Source organism: Phyllobates terribilis, unplaced genomic scaffold (assembly GCF_046119375.1).
Source record: "Phyllobates terribilis strain yellow unplaced genomic scaffold, ASM4611937v1 Scaffold_1__5_contigs__length_1240528914, whole genome shotgun sequence".
In the NCBI taxonomy this organism is placed as follows: Eukaryota; Metazoa; Chordata; class Amphibia; order Anura; family Dendrobatidae; genus Phyllobates; species Phyllobates terribilis.
Genome location: NW_027362761.1, coordinates 1,169,748,391 through 1,169,774,011, shown reverse-complemented (window position 1 = coordinate 1,169,774,011; position 25,621 = coordinate 1,169,748,391). Strand labels below are relative to the sequence as shown.

The 25,621-nt window shown below is 43.2% G+C and overlaps 1 protein-coding gene across 7 annotated transcripts in view; it reads right to left on the bottom strand.

The window, feature by feature from the left end:
• THNSL2 (threonine synthase like 2) overlaps positions 1-25,621 on the bottom strand; it is a 145,662-nt gene that overhangs the window by 47,704 nt on the left and 72,337 nt on the right. Inside the window, exon 1 of one of the 7 annotated variants that reach the window (XM_073649150.1) lies at positions 18,086-18,109. The exons of the other annotated variants lie outside the window; for them this stretch is intronic. The gene's annotated coding sequence lies outside the window, so the exon portion shown is untranslated. Of the gene's footprint in view, positions 1-18,085; positions 18,110-25,621 lie in introns of those variants that run through there. 7 annotated transcript variants of the gene reach the window in all.

Genomic DNA, 25,621 nt, shown 5'->3' with positions numbered 1-25,621 from the left:
GCGATCTCCAACGCAATCTCCTCTTACCTGCATTTCCATCAAATAACCTAAAAGGTTTTTATCCATGTAAAAATTGCTCAGTCTGCTAACGCTTACCTATGCAAAAACATAAAACTATTAGGAACCATACTATTGAGTTCCCTATTGTCAACTTTATTACAAGCTCTACAAAGGGATTGATTTATGGTTTAAAATGTCCATGTGACAAACTATACATTGGACGTACTAAGCGTCCTATGCATGTAAGGATTAATGAGCATCTTAGGAATATTAAAAACAAATTTACAGGCCACCCCCTATCCAAACACTACACTGTGAAACATGGGGGGGGGGGGATCCATGGCACCCAGGTCATCGGTATCCAAACTGTACCTAAACACTGGCGGCAAGGGGACTATATTAAACGTATGTCCAGGATTGAAAGCCAGTGGATTTTTAACATGGACACACTGAGACTTAAAGGTCTCAATAGCGAAATTTAACTTTTTGCTTTTAATGATTAAAGGACCTCCCACATTGCATATATAAGAAGCTGAGATACCATCAAGGACCATCTCTGAGGAAGGAAACCGCCTTTGTTTCCGAAACGCGTCAGATTTTGGTCCTCTCAGCTCTCCGTAGCTGCTCTATCACAAGGTCACCATGTGACTGTTATGTCACGTCAGGTCTTGCTCGTCCCGCCTGCCTCACCATAAGCTAGCGCGCCAACGAGTACTGCACCGTCGGAAGCTAGAGTCACCGGCCGGGACTCTGCTTCACTCTAATACCCCACCTAAGAATCTCTCAGCAATCCACAAGAAGACATCGATAAGGTAACATTACTGCTCTTATCGTGTACCTCCGGTATCCTCCCTGCTGCTTCTTGCCCACCGCATTACAACCGCCGCACTTTGCTTAAGGTAAGATTGCCAGTAAGGGGTCTGTCACAGGGGGGTGACTGTGCTCTGTTTTGAGACCGCTGCAGTGATTATCGGGAACTGCCTCATATGTCCATTCCTTCATCTTGCAGCAGCTGCATCGGTCACTCATTGCTCCTGGTGCCACCAGGACAACGCTGCTTGCACCACCTGCCTGACACTTGGTATCACGGGGTCCTCCCATCCACTAGGTTAATAGGAACTGCTCCACATGTCCGGAAGGATCCGTGTGAGACAGACCACATCGGAATCAACCTAGGAGAGAAAACCTCCACAAAAAACACTATCATCAACACCTGTTGATTCAGGCATATTCGGTATGACACGGTTTAATTGGTCAGCATATACATACCTTTTTTAACCATTTAATATAGCTACCTTCTTTACTCCTCCAGGTTAATTGTTTGCTCAATTTCCAAAATCCCATTATCAGCCTAAGTACTGATCTAGGATATAACCATAGAACCCTCGTATCAGGTAAATATTGGCAAATTAACATTACCTATGATATAGCCCTTTCTTTGTACATATCAGAGTTTCTCTTGAGTACTAGGTACCTCTGTATACTTGGCCACCCGGCAAAACCCCAGTAAGCACCAACTGTCAGGAATTCTATTTCACAGTCAATCAGGTAATACAACGATCCACTCCTAAAGAGTCATCAACCCGGAACATGAATCCACTCTAACCCACATACCTTTCTCTCCATCAAACTGACTCCATTTTTCCCTATCATCCAATCCTGTCCCTAAATCTACTATCTGGTTATTTACCCTTCCAAAACGGATCTTGAAGTCATTGTTTCTATATTTTTATCTTATTTAACCCCTTTACCCCCGAGGGCGGTTTGCACGTTAATGACCGGGCCAATTTTTACAATTCTGACCACTGTCACTTTATGAGGCGATTATTCTGAAACACTTCAACGGATCCCGCTGATTCTGAGAATGTTTTTTCGTGACATATTGTACTTCATGATAGTGGTAAAATTTCTTCGATATCACTTGCGTTTATTTGTGGAAAAAAAAAGCGGAAATTTGGCAAAAATTTTGAAAATTTTGCAATTTTCAAACTTTGACTTTTCATGTCCTTAAATCAGAGAGATATGTCACACAAAATAGTTAATAATTAACATTTTCCACATGTCTACTTTACATCAGCACAATTTTGGAACCAAAATGTTTTTTTTGTTAGGAAGCTATAAGGGTTAAAAGTTGACCAGCGATTTCTCATTTTTACAACAAAATTTACAAAACCATTTTTTTTTAGGGACCACATCACATTTGAAATGACTTTGAGGGGCCTTTGTGACAGAAAATACCCAAAAGTGACACCATTCTAAAAACTGCACCCCTCAAGGTGCTCAAAACCACATTCAATAAGTCTATTAACCCTTCACGTGCTTCACACCAATTAATTGAATGTGCAAGGAAAAAATGAACATTTTTTACTTTTTTTCACTAAAATTTTATTTTATACCCCAATTTTTTATTTTTACAAGGGTACCAGGAGAAATTGGACCCCAAAAGTTGTTGTGAAATTTCTCCTGAGTACGCTGATACCTCATATGTGGGGGAAAGCCATTGTTTGGGCGCATGGCAGGGCTCGGAAGGGAAGGAGCGCCATTTGACATTTTCAATGCAAAACTCTCTGGAATTCACAGCGGACCCCATGTTGCATTTGGAGAGCCCTGATGTGCCTAAACAGTGGAAACCCCCACAAGTTACCCCATTTTGGAAACTAGACCCCTTAAGGAACTTATTTAGATGTGTGGTGAGCACTTTGAATCCCCAAGTATTTTGCAAAAGTTTATGACGTAGAACCAAAATCATTTATTTCCTTAAAAACAATCTTTTTGCCGCAATATTTTTATTTTTACGAGGGTACCAGGAGAAATTGGACCCCAAATGTTGTTTTGCAATTTCTCCTGAGTATGCTGATACCTCATATGTGGGGGAAAGCCATTGTTTGGGCGCACGGCAGGGCTCGGAAGGGAAGGAGCGTCATTTGACGTTTTCAATGCAAAACTCTCTGGAATTCACAGCGGACCCCATGTTGCGTTTGGAGAGCCCCTGATGTGCCTAAACAGTGGAAACCCCCCCACAAATTACCCCATTTTGTAAACTAGACCCCTTAAGGAACTTATTTAGATGTGTGGTGAACACTTTGAGCCCCCAGGTGCCTCACAGAAATTTATAATGTTGACTTGTGAAAATAAAAAAAAAAAAAACATTTTTTTCACAAAAATGTTAAAAAAAATATTTTCACAAGGGTAACAGGGGAAAGTGGACCTCAAAATCTGTTGTCCAGTTTCTCCTGAGTACGCTGATATCCCATGTGTTGGAGAAAACTACTGTTTGGGCGCATGTCAGGGCTCGGAAGGGTAGGAGTGACGCTTTGGAATGCAGACTTTGATGGAATTGTCTGCGGGCATCATGTCACGTTTTCAGAGCCCCTGATGGGCCTAAACAGTGGAAATGCCCAACAAGTGCCCCCTTTTTGGAAGTGGTAGCTGATTTTTGAATCTTATAATTTAGTGTCATACGTCAGTTGTGTAGGACAACATGACAAACACTACACAACTGACGTATGACAACCTGACGAACACTTCGTCAGTTGTGTAGTGTTCGTCAGGTTGTCATACGTCAGAAATTAATTTAGTAGTGCATGGAAGTATGGTACTTTTTGAAGCGTTCTTTCATGCACAGGCCAGGTTTGTCGGGGCAGGTGTCACATTGATAAATGGTGTCCTTGCGTATTCCCCTTTTTATAACACACTCTGCACCTCTTTTGTGACTTACTTTTTTTTGCGACTTGAGGGATCTGCCCCGGGAAATGCTGGCCTGGTACAATTCTCGGTCCTTCAGTTCCGGAAGTACTAGGGCCCGCTTCGTCACCACTGCCAAATATCAGGGCCTTGATAACTATCTCCTGGAAGTGAAGGTACGACGCAGAAGTCTGGCCTGTACATTGTGACAGAAGGAAAGCGTTGTGCATTGCCATCTGTACAAGGTGCACCACCAACTTCTTATACCATACCTTGGACTTTCTCAAAGCACTGTACGGCTGGAGGACTTGATCGGAGAGATCAACTCCCCCCATGTACTTGTTGTACCCCACTACACAGTCTGGTTTGCCGACCTGTGTAGTGGAACCTCGTACAGTGCTGAGGGTGCTGCCATCACCATGTATGGTGGTCAAGATAAGGACATCCCTCTTGTCCTTGTACTTGACCACCAGCAGGTGGTCGCTACATTGGGCTCTGCTCTCACCCCTTCTGAGCATCTGCCCAATTAGCGTCTTTGGGAGGCCTCTCTGATTTTTGCGGACAGTACCGCGGGTTGCGGTACGTCGCGCAGAGAGGGTTTTGAAGAGAGGGACACTGGTATAAAATTTATCCACATACAGGTGATAACCTTTATCCATCAGTGGGTGCACCAAGTCCCACACAATTTTCCCACTCACTCCCAGAACAGGGGGGCATTCAGGGGGTTCAATCCGGGAGTCCTTCCCTTCATAAACTCTAAACTTGTGAGTGTACCCTGAGGTACTCTCACAAAGTTTATACAGCTTGATTCCATACCTGGCCCTCTTACTGGGCAGGTACTGCCGGAATCCAAGCCGTCCCTTAAAAGCAATTAAGGACTCATCCACACAGATGTCCCTTTGGGGCACGTACACTTCAGAAAACTTGTTGTTGAAGTTTTCGATGACCGGCCGAACTTTGAAAAGACGATCAAAGTTCGGGTCATCGCGTGCAGGACACCTTGCATTATTGTTGTAATGCAAGAACTTGTGGATGGCCTCAAAACGTGTCCGAATAATGACTATTCGGAACACTGGAGTGTTATACAAAACGTCAACACTCCAGTATTGCCGAAGATCTGGCTTCTTCACGATCCCCATATGAAGGACCAGGCCCCAAAACTTCATCATTTCTTCTGCGTCTACAGGAGACCAGTTAGAAAATGATGAAGAGGGGTTTTGTTCCAAAAACTGATGAGCGTACAAATTAGTTTGGCCCACCATGAGGTTTATAAAATCCTCAGAGAAAAAGTCTTTGAAAAAGTATATTTCTGTGAGGCTGGTGGTGTCAAACTTGATTCCTGATTCCGCCACGAAATCAGGAATCAGTGGCTCATAGTTTTCAGGGGGCGAGGTCCATATGGGTTCAGTAGTGGGGGGCGCTGGTTCGTCTTCTCTCCTGGGACGACTGCGGGGCGGTCCAGCAGCACCTGAGGGGGAAGAAGAGGACGATGAGGCGTCGGAAAAATAAAGAAATGTGGGATCCTCGCCCTCCCTGTCAGTGTCAGTGTCGGAGGCAAGAATAGCGTATGCCTCCTCCGCTGAATAGTGAGTTTGGGACGAGCGGGACATTTTTTTGTTTGTTTGTTATTTATGTAGTGTGTGTGTGTCTGTACTTTATTTAGAGTGTGTATGTGTCAGTGTGCTTAGTGTGAACTTTTTTTCTGAAAAAAAGGGAAAAAGGGACTACTGTATGTGGTGCAAACAGCGAGCACGAGTGTGGATCGGTGAACTTTGTCACCGATCAACGCTCGGCAGTTGCTGGAAGTGTGGGAAGTGGGAAGAGGGGAATTGGGGTGGATGAGGGGAGATCAGAGATGACTTACCAAAGTCTTCTCTGTTCTTCTTCCAGCAGCAGGCTCTGGAGCAGGATCAGCAGGAGACGGCGCCCGGAGCAGGAACTGGAGCCTGAAGCAGGAGACCAGAACCAAGAGAATTAACAAAAAAAATCCTGAAAAGCAGCGAGCATGGACGATGATCAGTGTCGTAGTCACTGGTCAGCGCTCGGCCGCTGCAGGATGCACGAAAAAAAAAAATGGTGGGAGGGGGGGTAAAAAGAGGGGGGAGGGTAGAGGGGGGAACAGAGATGGGCTTACCAAAGTCTTCTCTGTTCTTCAGCAGGATCAGCAGCAGGCTCTGGAGCAGGAACCACAGCAGGTCAGGAGCAGAAGACCCAGGACGCTGGAGCAGAAGATCCAGGAGCAGCAGCAGCGACTGGAGCAGGTTAGAAGATGGTCTTGTGGTGTCACAGAAGATTCTGTGGCACTACAAGGCCCAGTGACAGACAGATCAGATGTGACATCTCTGTAGAAATCCTCACCAAGTGTGAGGGTCTGCAGGGCGGTCACAGGGGGGTGATAGGGTGGTGATAGGTGGAGGTCACCACCCAGTCACCTCCCGGTCAGGTAATCTGATTGGAGCGATAGATGATGACCTTGATTTCTTCAATCAGAGTTCCTGAATACAGGTGACCGGGCGGTCACAGGGAGGTGTCACCTCTCTGTGACCCCCTGTGGTGCATGCTGTGCCCCAGCCAGCTGATTGGTGCAATCAATGTCACCAATCAGACATGGCTGGGGCAGAGCACGCACCACAGGGGGTCACAGGGAGGTGACACCTCCCTGTGACCGCCCGGTCACCTGTATTCAGGAACTCTGATTGGAGTGATCGATGATGACATTGATCGCTCCAATCAGAACAGTCAGGGGGCTTTCATCACATTGCAGGGGGTCATGAGGCGGTGACAGGCAGGTCACAAGCCGGTCACCGCCCCATGACCGCCCTGTCACCGCGCAGTCCCGCTATGATCGGTGTGATCGGCGATCGCACCGATCAAAGTGCTTTGGGGTCAGGGCTGGGGTCTCCTAGCAACAGGCTAGGATCTGTGCTCTTAGGAGCAACCGATCCTAGGCTGCACATCACTGTTTCCGGCAATCTGATTGCTGGAAACAGTGAGAATGCTGTGATTGGCTGTTCAGAATTGAACAGCCAATCACAGCGATCGTGGGTTCGAGGGGGCTGCGAAACCTTTAGTTGCGGGACCACATTAAAGACCATGACCTAATAGTACGTCATTGGTCCAATCGGCCCAGGTCACAATGACGTACTATTAGGTCACACGTCAGAAAGGAGTTAAATAAAATCTTTTTACCCGATTTTAGCTCTATCCCCTTTTGCATTTATTACGGAGTGTCAAGGTGGAAAGCTCGAACATGGGACTGCTACTCAACACAAAGATATTGACTACTGCCAGGTACGACCGGTACATATTTGAGATGGATCGATGATTGCTCAAGATGCAGCAACAACACCGGAAGTCAATACAATAGCTATGGGCAAATCAACAATGAAGTCACTGGACAAGGTCTTCAAATCGAGGAATATTTCACTGGCGACAAAGACACGGCTTGCACATAGTTTGGTCTTTTCTGTGGTAACATATGGATGCGAAACCTGGACGATAAAGAAACAGGACAGAAGAAGAATCGACACCTTCGAAATGTGGTGCTGGAGAAGGGTGTTATCAATACCATGGATGGTAAGAAGAATAAACAAATCAAGCCAGACATGTCACTCAAAGCAAGGACCACCAGGATATGACTTGCCTACTTTGGACACATCATACGAAGAGAGCAATCACTAGAAAAGGACATCATGGACAGAAGAATAGAAGGAACAAGGCGAAGAGGAAGACCAGCAATCCGATGATGTTACACTATCAAGATAACTGCAGAGAAGACCCTGATTGACTTATCTAAGCTTGCACAAGATCAATCTTCCTACAGAGCGTTCATCCATAAAGTCGCCATGACTCGAGAATGAGCCAAAGACCGTTAAATGAGAAATCATCAACTGACCAATGTGATCAACAACACTAAGATGAGTGGTATCAGGAGGGTCTACTGGTTGTAAGGATTTGCAGTTAGCTGCCATAGTACCATAAAAGGAGGATCCTCAATATTTGTTTGTTTGGAGACCATTTTTTTCATAGCATACAATCCTAATTAGACAACATCTGCAAAAATTATTTCCTTGAGAAGAAGGCTCTCCAGAAGACCACGTAATTCAAAGACCAATCTCTGGAAATCCAGAGCAGAATTCCTGTGCCAGTTTCTTAGATCTACATATTATCATCTTTAAGAAGACCACTTTTCAATGCAACTTTAGGGAGGCACCCTAAAGAGGATTTATTATATTCTACCTTGCTCGGCCATGCGTGTCCATAGGCCATGTCGAGAACTGCAACCCAGCATCACTGAAGTAAATGATGCAATTCCAGATGTAGCCCATAGTCAAGAGTGACACTATTTTAGGTTAAAAAAAATGTACCATTTCATTTAATCTTCTACGACAACTCTTTTGGACCACTCTGGTGGACAATCTTTTTCTCCATCTTGAAAGCCTGTCCATTTAGTATTAGATGAGGTTTACATATATTGTAGTTGTTTCCTTTAGTTCCACCTGACCTGTAATGTCTTTAATCCCTGCTCAAAATGGGACTGAAAAGTTCTGTAAACAATCTTAAGAGACTTATTGTTACGCGTTGACTCACAATAGAGAACATTTTATCTCTCCAACTTCGACTAGAAACAAGGCAAGTGTCTGAAAGTCTAATGCCAAAACAAACGGAGTAAATGGTGGAGTGTGTAGTGACAGACTGCTGAGCACGCAGAAAATCCAAATTAGGCTGAGTGTCAACGATCAGTTTTTTTGGTGAGGTTTTTACGCTATGTATTTTCACTGCATCAAATATGCAGCGTACTTCAGTTCCAGCAAAGTGGATGGGCTTGATGGAGATCTCATGGCCACTGTGCATCTTTTATACTCAGCATAAACTGACCTGCGGTGCGTGTTTCAAGTCTGCAGCATGTCAATTTCGCACGAAAAAAATCATCATGGCCACACAGCCTTACTGTAATACAAAATTATTGAAATGCTCCTTTTTACATTGAAAATTAAGTGAACCCTTAAGTCAGAGACAAAAAAAAACTTTGAAGTTTAGTCCCATAAATTGGTAAGTACATAGACATTATGTGAATATGTTAAAGATTCTATTCCATTCTGCAGATTCACCCAAATTCGGCTGGGAAATATAATACACATTGAATTTATTTGGCACAAATTGAATTACTGATAAAAGCTGTTTATTATGGTCTGAGGCTTTTCCAAATGACAGAGGATTATGAAAAGAGTGGTTAAATGAAAAAAAATATTATACTCGCCCCTCACCCATCTTGGCTCCGCAGCTCCCTACTCAAAGTTTGCTTTTCCCTTCTGAATCCAATTTTCAGTATTCTTCACTTTTTGTCATCACTTGCGCTTACTAGGCCTCGCGTAACACAATGAATTCAGTTGAGGCCTAGTTAGCGTTGGAGGCACCAAAAAGTGGGGATGGAAGTAAAAACCAAAGCCATGAGAAGGAAGCGAGCCAGCGGAGTACCTTGTGGGAAGTTGTGGTGCTGTTATAAATAACACATCCTAGATCTGAATGAATGAAATATTCTCATTGAATACTTTGTTCTGTACAAAGTTGAATGTGCTGACAACAAAATCACACAAAAATCATCAATGGAAATCAAATTTATTAACCAATGGAGGCCTGGATTTGCAGTCACCCCCAAAATTAAAGTGGAAAAACACACTACAGGCTGATCCAACTTTGATGTAATGTCTTTAAAACAAGTCAAAATGAGGCTCAGTATTGTGTGTGTGGCCTCCACGTGCCTGTATGACCTCCCTACAACGCCTGGGCATGCTCCTGATGAGGCTCAGTATTGTGTGTGGCCTCCACGTGCCTGTATGACCTCCCTACAACGCCTGGGCATGCTCCTGATGAGGCTCAGTATTGTGTGTGGCCTCCACGTGCCTGTATGACCTCCCTACAACGCCTGGGCATGCTCCTGATGAGGTTGCGGATGGTCTCCTGTGGGATCTCCTCCCAGACCTGGACTAAAGCATCCGCCAACTCCTGGACAGTCTGTGGTGCAACGTGACGTTGGTGGATGGAGTGAGACATGATGTCCCAGATGTCCTCAATCGGATTCAGGTCTGGGGAACGGGCGGGCCAGTCCATAGCTTCAATGCCTTCAACTTGTAGGAACTGCTGACACACTCCAGCCACATGAGGTCTGGCATTGTCCTGCATTAGGAGGAGCCCAGGGCCAACCGCCCCAGCATATGGTCTCACAAGGGGTCTGAGGATATCATCTCGGTACCTAATGGCAGTCAGGCTACCTCTGGCGAGCACATGGAGGGCTGTGCGGCCCTCCAAAGAAATGCCACCCCACACCATTACTGACCCACTGCCAAACCGGTCATGCTGAAGAATGTTGCAGGCAGCAGACCGCTCTCCACGGTGTCTCCAGACTATGTCACATCTGTCACATGTGCTCAGTGTGAACCTGCTTTCATCTGTGAAGAGCACAGGGCGCCAGTGGCGACTTTACCAATCCTGGTGTTCTGTGACCAATGCCAAGCATCCTGCACGGTGTTGGGCTGTGAGCACAACCCCCATCTGTGGACGTCGGGCTCTCATACCACCCTCATGGAGTCGGTTTCTAACCGTTTGTCCAGACACATGCACATTTGTGGCCTGCTGGAGGTCATTTTGCAGGGCTCTGGCAGTGCTCCTCCTGTTCCTCCTTGCACAAAGGCAGAGGTAGCGGTCCTGCTGCTGGGTTGCTGCCTTCCTACGGCCCCCTCCACGTCTTCTGGTGTACTGGCCTGTCTCCTGGTAGCGCCTCCAGCCTCTGGACACTACGCTGACAGACACAGCAAACCTTCTTGCCACAGTTCGCATTGATGTGCCATCCTGGTTGAGCTGCACTACCTGAGAAACTTCTGTGGGTTGTAGAGTCCGTCTCATGCTACCACGAGTGTGAAAGCACAACCAACATTCAAAAGTGACCAAAACATCAGCAAGAAAGCATTGGAACGGAGATGTGGTCTGTGATCCCCACCTGCAGAACCACTCCTTTATGGAGTTATATTGTTTAAGTGTTCCCTTTATTTTTTTGAGCAGTGTATATTGTTCAACATCTTAGTCAATGATTTTAGATGAATGAATTGAGGGTAAACTGATTAAATTTGCTGATGACACAAAGCTAGGAGGGATAGCTAATACGAGAGAAGAGAGAGAGGATTCAAAAAGATCTAAACAAACGAACTGTGGGCAGTAACTAGTAGAATGGTTTTAACAGGGAGAAATGCAAAGTCCTACATGTGGGCAAGAAAAATGAAAAAAGCATATACAGAATGGGAGGAATAGAGCTAAGCAACAGTACATGGGAAAAAGACTTAGGTATACTAATAGATCATAGACTGAACATGAGTCAACAGTGTGATGCAGCAGCAAAAAAGGCAAATACAATTCTGGGATGTATTAACAGAAGCATACAGTCTAGATCACGTGAAGTAATTATACACTTCTACTCCTCCTTGGTCAGACTTCATCTGGAATACTGTGTCCAATTCTGGGCACCACATTTTAAAAAAGACATTGAGAACTGGAGCAAGATCAGAGAAGAGCTACCAAAATGGTGACCGGTCTGCAAACTATGTCCTATGAGGAACGGTTAAAAGATCTGAGAATGTTTAGCTTGCAATAAGAAGACTGTGAGGAGACTTAATAGCTGTTGTGGTAGAACAACTTGCTCGGCCACTTCCGGAAGTAGACTCAGGAACCCGGGTTTTCTTTGCAGGCTTTATTAACAGCATAAAACTCTGCACTCCAGCAAAATAAACACAGCCTTACTTGGCAAAACAACAAAACAAAAGATAAACTGTAGCACAGTCCATATGTGTGTGTGTGTGCGGGTCGCTCACACAGGTTATATCCAGCCTTTAGCTTCCTCCTGAGCTATGGCTGTCCAGCCTGGAGACCTTGCCTCTCCAAACACACAACACAGAGAAAAAAAAACAGGACTGAACATTTAAATGTTGCTTATCCACACCCTGAGCTGGAGGTATGGGGAATGACGTCCCTCCCATCACTATGTCATTCCCCTAAAACCACGCGCTTTAAGTGAATTAACCCACCAGCATATAACATGCTGGCAAAAAGTTTATTGGTTTCCGTTCACACAGGCTAGCAACCTGTGCGACACATACATCCCATCATAAATCATACCAGTGACTCTGTCACACTGTCTACAAATATCTCAAGGACTGTCACAGTGTGGAGGGATCATCCTTATTCTCATTTGCACAAAAAAAGACTAGAAGCAATGGGATGAACCTGAAAGGGAGAAGATACAGATTAGATATTAGAAAAAACTTTTTGACAGTGAGGGTGATCAATGAGTGGAACAGGCGGCCACGAGAGGTGGCGGGTTCTCCTTCAATGGAAGTCTTCAGAGGCTGGACAGACATCTGTCTGAGATGGTTTAGTGATTCCTGTATTTGGGTTGGACACGATGACCCTGGAGGTCCCCTCCAACTCTAACATTCTATGTTTCTATGATGAGATTCAACTTTGGCTTTGGACCACCCCTTTAAGCCTTGCTAAGAGGTGCAAGCAACATGGAAGTGTGTACGCTTGAAAAAACATAAAAGTGATGAATGTGCAATTGTGTCATCAATTAGTGGGATCCTTCAGGTCCCTCATGAAGGACGACACTTTGGCCACTTTTGCAAGTCATATTTTCAAACAAGCCAGCTTCTGGACTTCAAGCCATAACTGCTGGTCAGTGGTCACCCATGTGAAAAAGCTTTAATCCTGCACTCCATTTCCAGTAATAGATTTTCGTCCATTAATACTACTTTCAACATATATTATTAATTGATTCTAGCCAAATGGTGGCGCATTGATTACAATGAACACAATTCAATACTTAATTTCTCCTTCGGTGGCACTGTTGGGAAATTGAATAGTTATAGCCAAGTTTGCTCCAAAATTACAGGTGACCAATGGACACTCTTGGAACAGGAGCCCCTAGGAATCTTTTATAATACAGGAAGCTTTCTAAAATAAAGGGTTCCTACAAATTTTTTGATTTTTTTCTTTAAAGGTTTTTTTTCTCAATATCAACCCTTAAAAATGTAATTAAGTTTGCCAGTTAAATTGTTTACTGGGCTGTATTCCAAAGCACTTTTTTTATGCAAGTAAATTTACAGTACACATACATTGCATTGTAGTTCGCTTTCGCAATGTTTTCCATTTCTTCTGTTTTTTTGTTGAGTCTTCCTGCACATTAGGTGTTAGTACATGGGTTTTCTTAGCCATTGCAATTGTTTTTAAATGTAGAGTCCCATTACATATGAAAAAGTTTGGCCGAGTGCTCCTGTGTTCTCCATAAGAAAACCACTGGTCAACACTTTGTCCGCTCTGAGATAAGCTGCTGTTCAATGTGATCGGAGTTCCAAAATCAGACATACCCGATCGACATCTCTCCCGATTATCAGTCAGTCGGCGCCCCCATACACATTAGACCATCGGTCGATATCGGAGGGTTCAGCCAACATTAGCCTAATGTGTATGGAGGGCTCAGCCATTACTCACTCACTAATGAACAATTCTTGCGATAGGTATGAGGACTCTGCTCCCAAGAGCTTACAATCTATGAGGATATTGGGTTGACACAAGAGGTAAAAAGTTCTTGAGTTGTACCAGGGTTGCCGACTTGCTTTTTTATTTTTTATTCTGGACAGCCTATCAATAAATCCATGACAGCTACATTTCTTTTACCGACACATTAAAAAAACACATAATAAATCCTTAAAATTGTGATACATGAAATGTCACATAGCCCAAAATTCTGATATGACGACACTAGCTGCATTCACCGTGGACTGTTATACAAATTATTATACCTTATTATCATTTTAAGTTTCTCTAGCTTAAAAAAAATCATGGACGCATCAAAAAAAAATTTTTCACCAATCAGGGAAAAAAAAGTGCTCTACTTTTACAGACTGTCCTGGAATGTCTGCCCTGTTTTGTACAATGGTCCAGTTATCTTTCAGAACACGTAAGAAAGTAGACCTAAAACTACAGGCGTCTTTCTCCAAGCCACCCACTAAGTACCTTCCAAAAACAACACAATCACATGAATGCACCCTAGATACTTATGCAAACGTTACAAACTCTGGGCAAAAGACAACCTGTGAGATGTCCATGGGTCTTCAATAACGAAGATGTCTTTTTCTCAGACCTGCGCTACAAGCTGCAACAAATTAGATAGAAGCAGACAAGTAGCTGGAGCCAGCATCCCTGGGTCGGCTACCAGGAACAAAAGGCTACAAAAAGTTCCTCTGAATAGGTTGCAGCCCTGGACAAAGGATCAGCATAGGATGGAGGACTTACCCAGTCCCTCAGGGCTATGAATTCTCCTCTTTAAGTGGATAGAATTACAGATCTGTTAGAATTTGCATTAAGTCCTCTGACCTGTTGCCCTGTTTAATACTTTAATTGGTGACCATTTCAAGACAGAAACACCCAGTGTGTTCTCCCTCAAGATAAATGACTCCCAATCTGTATGTTAATATGCACTTTTAACACTTTGGGGCTTTCACATTACTATGGGCCTGACTCATTAAGTTTGACGTTGTGCACTTGAGTCTTGATCGTCTCCACTGGCATGAAATCCACCTTATTCATCAAGAGGAGCACATCACTTGATGAATTAAATGCATTTTATGACTGCCAACTAATTCATTTTAAAAAATGTAAAAAAAAATTAGAAGTTCAGGCTTAGTCATGCCCGCCCTGTCCTGCACATGTCCCACCCATATTGGCAAAGTTGGGCAGGATTGTCGTGAAAATGTCATCTCCAAGACTTCTCTCATGCTGCGCCAGTTCTCTGGAATGCACTACCCCAGGCGATCCGACTGATGCCTAGCCCCCATGCCTTCAAGCGCGCTTTAAAAACCCATCTCTTTAAACAAGCCTACCACCTTAAGTACTCAATAAATTAACTTTCCCCTGTTCCCTCCTTCTAAATATCATTCATAATCTGTTCCCTACTATTCCTCTGTCTCCACACCCTCCATGCACAAGATAACTGCACTCGGTACTTGAGTATTGCACTTAAACATACAGGCTGATGACCGGATCATACAGCTTTATATGAAAATCCCTATTTATTATAATTGCCAGACCTGAAATAACAAGCACTTTTCACCTATTGTGTCCTCCCATTTCCTTGTAGATTGTAAGCTTGCGAGCAGGGACCTCACATCTAATGTAAATGTTTAAACTGTCCTTAAATTGTATTGAATTTATAGTCTGTACATGTCCCCGCTTAATTGTAAAGTGCTGCAGAATTTGTTGGCGCTATATAAAAAAAAAAATATTATTATTATTATAAAATGCCAAATGTTGCATAAATTTTGAAGAACTTCCCATTTGTGCAAAAATTTTCCAACAAATGAAGGAGTTTTACCCTAGTCACAAATTGGTCCATATATGTTCCAAACTAGGAGACCCAGGCAAACCTGGGTCAAAAAACAATGAAAAATTATCCAGCTTTCTGGACATAAAATCTTCATCTTTATTGGTGAATGTATAAAAACATTTTTACATCCAAACGTTAGTTCATGTATAGAAACACAAACGCGTTTCTGGTGCACATCATCATGATTATTGATATTCGAGCACTAAAATGCTCAAGTGCTTGGTACTAGAATCGAGCTGTGTCCAGAAGACACTAACAGTAGGGCTGTGAGGAAGGGGGGACAGGAAAATAACTAAAATGGATGGAGACAGAGCTCAAATGGAATGGGAACCACTTGGGAAAGATGTCTTGACGCATTTCTGACTCCGAGGTTGCTACTGGGAACTAAATATATAAATAATTTAAAAAATGACGTGGGATTCCCCCCCTCATTTTTGATAACCAGCCAAGGTAACGCAGACAGCTGAGGGCTGATATTATCAGGCTGAGAAGGTCCATGGTTATTTGACCCTTCCCAGGCTAAAAATACCAGCCCTTAGCCGCCCCAGAATTGGCACATTTACATTAGATACCCGACTCTTCCTGATTGCCACCGCACCAAGGCAATCGGGGTAATAATTTTTTGGGTTGATGTCATGCATGCAGGTGGCGCACGTGGTTTGTGGACACACTGTGACACGGGGCCGGGCTTATTTAGGATGGGCATAGCTAAGCAACTACCTGGTGTTCACTGGAGCTCCTAGGCAGTCCCCGGTACTACAGCTGCTGACCCCAGGGGTCAGGTACACAGACACGGATTAGGACTTGGGCTCCATTCAGACTACTAGGTTCTGGATGCTCTGCAGAATGGTTACGAACAGGGCTGATTCAGAGTCTGGTTTTAGCAGTCCGGATGCACAGAATACTTGAATGGGCACACGTTCAGATATACGGGTCTTGAATACTGATTCAGGAACGGCCGTAGCGGCTTCAGGCTTCAGGCACTGGCCACAAAAGGACCAAGGACTTTGGGTTCAGGACTGGCCACACAAGGACTTCTGGTTCAGGATTGACCACGCAAGGACTTCGGGTTCAGGATTGGCCACGCAAGGACCAGGGACTTGGGATTCAGGACTGGTCACACAAGGACCAGGCGACCTAACAACTTACTAGGAGAACACCTCACTCACTAGTGACATAATGTTGCTTCGGCATTGGCACGCACTTCCCTAAAGAGAGGGGTGCCTTTAATACAGGACGCTTCCCAGCCATTGGCTGGGGCATGTTTTCAGGTGCACACGCTGCCATGTTCTTAAAGGGGGTTTAAGAATAGGGCAGTGCGCACTAGATGAGCCACCGGGACACAGACACAGGAAGCAATGAACATGCCACATGGCCGGGGCGGTGAGTAAATCGGCGTCCCTGCATGAAGAGGGAAGGGAAGCGATGTGTAATATCAGCTGACATCAAGCCCAGGGGGTAATAATGGAGAGCTGACTATCAGACACCCCCATTACTAATCTGGTAAAAAATAAAAAAAACACACACAGAAAAAAATACTTTATTTGAATAAAGACTCCCTAACACTATCCCTCATTCATCAATCTATTATCAAAAATGTTCCCACGAAGATCCTCCATGTTCCCCGATTGCAGCTCCGGCGACTGTGAATAGTAGTAAAGTAGAGCTATTCACAGTCGCCGGGTGCTGACGACAACTCTCATCAGAGCCACTGGCTCTCACTGAGTGCAGCATTGAGTAACGAGCGTACCCAAGCACCCTGATGCTCGATCGAGCATCGAGCAGTGCCGAGCACGCTCGCTCATCGCTACACTATGGTGTTTTGGTAGTATCAGGAGTTTACCGATCCAGTGAGCACACAGGCAACTAACAATCTAATAATATGATATTATTCCTACTAGATCGCAATTTCTTCAGCAGAATAAGTATTTGTACAATACAATATCAAGAGAGGTACAATACATGACCCCACGAATAGTTAAAACTATAAGAAATGCGAATAAACAAAAGCATATTAAAAAAAAAACATATACAGCACAAGAGATGGTAAGAGCCAAGACAAAAAATACAAAAAGCACACCTGAATATCGATAAACAACAAGGCAGCATAGTGGTAAAACATCAATGAAACCTAATAACGACGATTAAATGATCTTGTAATCATAAAAATCATAAATGAGTTACAAAAACCTTAAACATAATAAAAAGAATTAGAAAAATCATTGGAACATTTAAATGCATATTGTTTTATATTTAAGTATAAAACTAAATGATAATATAAAAGGGACTTTTTGTGTAGGATAGCATAAACTTTATTTCTTCAGATTTAGAGAACACAAAGGATATTTTTGCAGTTTTTGCATTATTTGGCCAATTTGTTCTCTTAAAATGTGGAAATTGAAATTAAACTAATGTGAAATCAACAAAGGTGGAAATAAATGATTCACAAGTCTACAAGCAGACCCGAGTGTGATGGTGCCCTACTCTGTGTTTCATTGGGTGTCACAAAGACCTTTAGTGGTGTTTTCCTACATGGATTGATGGATTGGTATAGATGTATAGATCAGGGATAATGTGGCTTTTTTTACAGTACTGGGTATAAAGATCATAACAGTAATGTTAGCATTCAGTTGACACGTTTCAGATATTTTTATATAGTTTTTCAATTAAGGAGATTTCCCAGGTTAAAAAGACAAACTACACCAAATTTTGAATCAAACTTGTGCTAAAATGTGCAATATTTGTCTCCTTATTGTGTGAGTCCAAGCTTCACATTTTCACTTTTCAAATGGTTAGTAGTGCAAATTTACAAATGCTCATGAAAGGCAAAAAAAGAAGGAAAGGAGTGTCTAAAAAGACCACTTTACTTTGGCAGGGGTATTTATACATAGCCTTTGCTTGGTTGATAGACATTTAGTCAGAGTTTTTTATAGACGCAACCAAAGTCCATAATTGACAAAGCATACATACCTACAATGGAGCTTTTAAGTTTTTTGAACCCTTCAGAATTTTTCATATTTTTTTTTATAAATGTGATTCAAAATCACATCACATTTTCACACAAGTCCTAAAAGCAGTAAAAGTGAGACAAATCAAAAGAGTCAAAAATATTAGACTGCCATGATCCAATATCACATGTGTGAGTGGCAAAAGTATCTGAACCTTTAGGATTAGAAGATAATTTGAAGGTGAAATTAGAGTCTGGTGGTTTCAATCAATGGGATGACAGGTGTGAGTGGGTGACCTGTTATTTAAAGAACAGGTATTTATCAAAGTCTGATCTTCTGTATGTTCAGGGGTTTTCATTACATGTTTTTTTTCTAAATGTTAGCATGCAAAAAACAATAAAAAAGTGTGACCTTCACGACATATTTGTGGATGTATTTGAAGGAACAAACAAATGAGATTTCTGAGGACCTCTTCAGGATGGATGGAAAAAGTTACAAAGCCATCTCTAAAGAGATTACACACCATCAGTCCACTCCACAGTCTTACAGATTGTATACTAATGGAGGATATTCACGACCATATTAATCTCCCCAGAAGTGGTCACCCAACAAAGATCACTCCAAGAGCAATACAAATAACAGTCCACGAGATCACAAAAGATCACAAAGGAAACCTCTAAGCAACTAAAGCCTTCTCTAACATGTTCATAAGTCCTTCTTCAGGAGGTATCTGAACAACAACACTGTGCATTGTAGGATTGAAAGAAGAAACCCATTGCTCTCGAAAAAGAACATTGCTGCCCATCTGCAGTTTCCTAAAGATCAGCACAAACCAGAATGCACCGAACTTTTTGCTTAGTTACAAAAATGTATAAGTTTTGAATGTGCGGTCCATGTAGGCTATGGGCTACAGAAGCAATATTTTATAGGCTGATGAGATCAGACTAGAGATTTTTGCTATAAATGAAAAGTTATGTTTGAAGTAAAAAAAAAACACTGCATTACAGCATAACACCTCATTTGTGAAACATGGTGGTGGTAGTATCATGGTTTAGGCCAGCCCTGCTGCATCTGGGCCAGAACGACTTGTCATCATTGTTTAGAACAATGAATTTTGAATTTTAATAGTAAATACTAAAGGAAATTGTCACAATAAGCTGAATCTCAAGAGAACATGGGTCATGCAACCAAGGAAACTACCCAAAGCACATAAGTTGTTCTTCAAAAGAAATGTTAAAGTTTTGGAATGGTCAAGTCAAAGTCTTGACCTTTAATCCTAAAGAAATGTTGTAGAAGAACCCGAAGAGAGCAATTCATGAGAGAAAACCCATCAACATAACAGAGTTGGTGCTATTTCTGCATAGGAGCAGTATGCACAAAACAGGAGAATTTTGTAAAATTATTTGCACAGTTTGATTTTTTTTTTATTTTAGAAGAATTGCAGGATTAAAAATTTTTTGCAAAAGTCTTCACACCATTCAAAATAGTTTCTGATCAGTTGTTGATTCCCTATAAACATATCATTGTTTTAATAAACCTGTTTAGTAGCTGGGCTCTTCCTCCTATCAGTTTACCAAGTCTTCATGGTTATCATGTCATGTTAGAGTCTACACGGCTCATCATTCTTTCCGCTAAATGCTTCACGAATACTCCACTCATATCTGCAAATAAAGTTTACCAAGAATGGCTTTCCTACCAGACCCCTTCACCTGAAATAAGAAATAGAGAACAAAGAATATAATCCTGATGCAAAGCCAGTCACGGGTCTTGTCCTTCCCATAGCTGATGACAGGTGGCTTCCACATCTCATATTTGGCTTTGATTTTAGTTGTAAGCCAACCTAAATACTCAGAAGATCAGACTGTGATCCTACTGAAGCTTCGCAAGGGCTTAGGATAAATGGAAGCGTCTTCCTCGCCTTACAATGACACAGATCACATGTTTACATGTCCTGAGCCAGAAGTCTACGAAACCCAACACAATGTGTGTATAATAAAGGAATTAAAGGATTAGTCATGGTGTTATCCAAAATACTATGTAAGCCTTATTTGGTGGACATACCAATATGTAAAAGCTTTATTGTACCATTATTACATTCATGTTTCTTTCTATTTAATGCAGTAATATTTGGAATGTCCTTCACCCAGAAGTCAAGAATTCCAGCTTTTATGGCAAGTAAAATTTGTGGGCTAGTAAGGTAGGAGTATCATCCCAGATTTTCTTTTTCAGAATGCTCCGAAAACCTAAATCTTAAAACATTTCAGTGGAAACATGCGAAACGGCCCACCATGGTAGCAAAGATTTCCTTTTTTTCGCAGCTGCTCTGATTATCTCTTCCTGTCTAGCAGAGATAATGGCCTGTCCTTGCAGTGGACTCAGCAGTCAGGTCTATCGTGGTAGTAACATCTCTTCTGCTTCTGGTGGAGAATGTCAGAGCGGCAGCGCTGTAATGGAGGTTAGATCCCATGGGTAAATATGGCTTCTTCACTACTTTTATTCGCATATCTTCTATTCTGAAGCTTTAAACAAGAGTAGGATAGCCCCTTTACACTTATGGACTATGTAGTTTATACATATTCTTTATTGATTATTGGCTTCTATTCTGAAGCTTTAAACAAGCGTAGGATAGCCCCTTTACACTTATGGACTATTATTATTATTATTATTATTATTATTTATTATTATAGCGCCATTTATTCCATGGCGCTTTACATGTGAAAAAGGGGGTATAATACAAGAACAATTTCAATAATCTTGAACACAATGTGACAGCGACTGGTACAGGCGGAGCGAGGACCCTGCCCGCGAGGGCTCACAATCTACGAGGGATGGGTGAGGATACAGTAGGTGAGGGTAGAGCTGGTCGTGCAGCGGTATGGTGGAGCGGTGGTTACTGCAGGTTGTAGGCTTGTCGGAAGAGGTGGGTCTTCAGGTTCCTTTTGAAGGTTTCCACGGTAGGCGAGAGTCTGATACGTTGGGCTAGAGAGTTCCAGAGTAGGGCGGAAGCACGGGAGAAATCTTGTATACGGTTGTGGGAGGAGGAGATAAGAGGGGAGTAGAGCAGGAGATCTTGTGAGGATCGGAGGTTGCGTGCAGGTATGTAACGGGAGACTAGGTCGGAGATATATGGAGGAGACAGGTTGTGAATGGCTTTGTATGTCATGGTTAGGGTTTTGAACTGGAGTCTCTGAGCAATGGGGAGCCAGTGAAGAGATTGACAGAGAGGAGAGGCCGGGGAATAGCGGGGGGACAGGTTGATTAGTCGAGCAGCAGAGTTTATGATAGATTGAAGGGGTGCGAGAGTGTTAGAGGGGAGGCCACAGAGCAGGAGGTTGCAGTAGTCAAGGCGGGAAATGATGAGGGCATGTACTAGTGTTTTTGCAGATTCATGGTTTAGGAATGTGCGGATCCGGGAGATATTTTTAAGTTGGAGTCGGCAGGAAGTGGAAAGGGCTTGGATATGTGGTTTGAAGGAGAGTTCCGAGTCCAGGGTTACCCCGAGGCAGCGAGCTTGAGGGACTGGGGAGAGTGGGCAGCCATTGACTATGATGGATAGGTCAGTTGGGAGGGTTGAATGAGATGGCGGAAAGATGATGAATTCTGTTTTGTCCATGTTAAGTTTTAGAAATCTAGCAGAGAAGAAGGATGAAATAGCAGACAGACATTGTGGGATTTTGGTTAATACGGAGGTGATATCGGGTCCAGAGAGGTAGATCTGTGTGTCATCAGCATAGAGGTGATAATGAAAGCCATGAGACTCTATGAGCTGTTCCAGGCCTAAGGTGTAGATGGAGAAGAGCAGGGGTCCTAGAACTGAACCTTGGGGGACACCGACAGATAGGGGGCGAGATGAAGAGGTGGTGTGTGAGTGGGAGACACTGAATGTCCGGTCTGTTAGGTATGAGGAGATCCAGGATAGGGCCAAGTCTGTGATGCCGAGAGATGAGAGAGTCTGTAGTAAGAGGGAATGGTCCACTGTGTCAAAGGCAGATGACAGGTCTAGGAGGAGGAGGACAGAGTAGTGTCGCTTAGATTTGGCGGTTAGTAGGTCGTTTGTGACTTTAGTCAGTGCAGTTGCAGTAGAATGGTGCGGTCGGAAACCAGATTGTAGGCGGTCAAAGAGGGAGCAGGAGGAGAGGTGGGAGGACAGTTCAGAATGGACATGTTGTTCCAGTAGTTTTGAGGCATAGGGGAGAAGTGATATGGGGCGATAGCTTGACACAGAGGATGGGTCAAGGGAGGGCTTTTTGAGGATGGGTGTGATTGAGGCATGTTTGAAACATGAGGGGAAGACACCAGTTGTTAGTGACAGGTTGAAGAGGTGGGCTAGGGCTGGGATGAAGATAGTGGTAAGGTTTGGGATGAGGTGGGACGGGATTGGGTCAAGTTTACAGGTGGTGAGGTGTGATTTGGAGAGTAAGGAGGAAAGTTGATCTTCAGAAATGGTGGAGAATGTAGTTTTGGAGGAGGAGGGTTGAGTAGGTGTGGGGAGGGGCTGTGGGGGCTTTAGGCAAAAGCTTTGTCTGATGGTGTCAATCTTCTGCTTGAAGAATGAGGCAAAGTCTTCGGCTGAAATAAGAGGAGAGGGAGGAGGCACTGGGGGACGGAGGAGAGAATTGAAGGTGTTGAATAGTTGTTTGGGGTTGTGGGACAGGGAGGATATGAGAGATGTGAAGTATGTTTGTTTTGCTGCAGTGAGTGTGGACTTGAAGGTAGTGAGGGACTGTTTGAATGCGATGAAGTGCTCATGGGAGTGGGACCTTTTCCATCTACGTTCAGCAGCCCTGGAGGCCCGTCGCAGTTCTTTAGTTAGGCTGGTGTGCCAACTATGTAGTTTATTAATATTCTTTATTGATTATTGTCACCGCTGCAAGTCTTTGCATAGACACCTGAAATGATATTTCACTCTAAACAATAATCTAACTGAAAGACCTCCGTTTATGTATTTGGATTCGATCCGTGACACCATATCTGCTTTGCACCAATCCTCTGGCATTATGCCAGCCATAAGAGAATCTACTTAGCTGGTTCTCTGCTTTGGACAATCCCTTGAAAATAAGTTGACCACAAAGTTTTTCCTTGCTGGGACCACAGTAACCCTTGATACAAAAAATTGTGATCTCAGCTCCCTGAGGTCTCTTGGGTGTAAGTCATTTAGTTCTGATGCTTGGAAGTACACAACTATCTAAATTGATAGCTCTAAATTTTCAATTGTCTGCAATGATCATTGCCATTTTTCAGAGGTCTACTTTGCTTTTTGACAATTGGGTAAAGAAATTGGAAATGGAATATGAACAATAAACAAACCCATATAATTACAAGTATAGAAAGGACCAATACTGATGTCTTGTCTACACTTTTTCATCAAATTCTTATATCATTGATGTTTGGACAAGTATTTCTATGCTCCAGAAGTTTCTACATCCCATGGGATCAGGAACAATGGAACCGAGTGAACAGAGATGCAAGAAAATCCTTCTTCTAAACTGTTTACTTGGATCTAACAATAACATCAATTAGTAACTGATGGCGAATTGTCAGGTGGAAGGGGGAGAAACACTTTAACTTCTACTTCTTCCATCCTTGCATCCTAGATGGCTAGCGTCATCTGAGAATTGACCACATGAGATCAAAGAACAGAGCGGGCTTCAGATGATGGACGTGGTTCTCTACATTCTCACCTTGCACCGCTCTTATGATCTCACTTTACATTTTGTGTCACCAAAGACATTGAGGCTGTTTAAAACGTTACAGTGATTGATAGGAGCAGGGTTAGGTTACAGAAGTGATGGGGCTGAGAGCGGAGACACCTAGTTCTGCCTCAACTAAGACTCAATAATATTCACAAATTATCCAACATGGATCTAGGGTGAAATATGCACAATCGAGAGCAGAGGTCTCCAACCTGTCGCTTTCAAGCTTTAGCCAGGAGTTGTAGATTGTAGCAGATTAGGGCCTTATTATTCCGTGCTAATTTTTAACCACTTTATCCAGGGGATGTGACTCAGAGGGTAATTATGTAGATCATCCTGAAGACACACCCCTGAGGATCCAGTAAGCAATGTTCCCTTTGGTAAAGACAATAAAAATTAGCAATAAATAAAAAGGCCCTCTTTGAATGTTAACATGCTGGTTATGTGCAGCCACCACTTAGAGGACTCTTCAGGATTTACCGTATACTGGTTAATGTATTGAGTTTAGTGCATAAACATCAAAGATTCCTCTTTCTTCTGGAGGCTTTTATATAAAAACAAAAGATGTTAAAAGTTTAACATTCTTTTTCAGACTTTGACATGTGGGCAGCCTGGGCACTTGAATGGTGAACTAACTTTTAGGATAATATGTGTAATGTTAAACACCATGACTGTCCTGTAGTCAGTGGAAATTAGTTGGCAAAATGCCTCCTCTAGTTGGCCAGAAACACGATAGGGGCAAGAAGAACACTGACAGCCAAGTAACTGATTTAGGCTGGGTTCACTGTCCATGTATGGCCAATGACATATGGCCATCTGAATTTAGGGTTGTGACATCATTCTCAAAAGGGAGATCTACTGTGGATTATCTTTATTTTTTAAAAGGGTTTCTATATACTTTTTGTACAGGGATCTGGACTTATAACAGGGTCCACATGATTGCTTCCACGGAAGAGCTGCTGTCCAGAGGAGCAAGCCAGAGGCAAGAGAATGGTCTGGTAGTCAGATCAGAACCAAGAGGTCGGTGTAGGGACAAAATTGGAAGAATAGAATAGTTTAAAAACAAGCCGAGGTCAAAATCAGGAATGATCAGCAACGGGCAGTGGACAGCAGGATTTCAGAAGCTTAAATAACTTGCAGCCCCACCCATACCACACAATGGGGAGCAAACACTAAGAGAAGTTAACATTATATCTCCCAACCTGGATGGAAGTACAAGTCCCAGAGGACACAGAACTTGCCCACAATGAGAGCTTGACAAAAGCAGAGACAGTAATGGCAGGCATCAATACAGATGTCACAGCACCCTCCTCCCTCTTACGAGGGGCCTCCGAACCCTTAGGGCCAGACTTATCTGGAAAGGATCGATGGAATCTTTTGATGAGGTTGTTGGCATTGTTACTAGCTGACACCCATTTTTCTTCTGGCCCATAACCCTTCCAATGATCGAGATATTGAAAAGATCCTCTCATAAACCAGGAGTCAAGGAATGTTTTGTGCCTCGTACTCAAAACTTACCCTGACCAGAACGAGATGAGAAAGAATACTTACAGGATGAACAGGCGAAAGGTATATCTTAAGCGTCCAAGCACGTACATTCAGCCGAAATATATTGCGGCACAGAGACCCACTGGCTCCCTACACTGCAATACACGCCGCTGGCCAATCAGAGGCTAGCAGCTGACATTAGCATGCCCGTAACAGGTGGCTCATGGCAGTGATGGGCACACTGGAGTCGTCTGACAGCCTTTGCTATAGAAGAGGAATTCACACATCGTGGGAGTGGAGAACGGTAAAAAGAATCGCTTTTTGTTTGTTTTTTTAAAGTGTGCTGGAGAAGAGCGGTTGAATTGGGGAAATTGCAC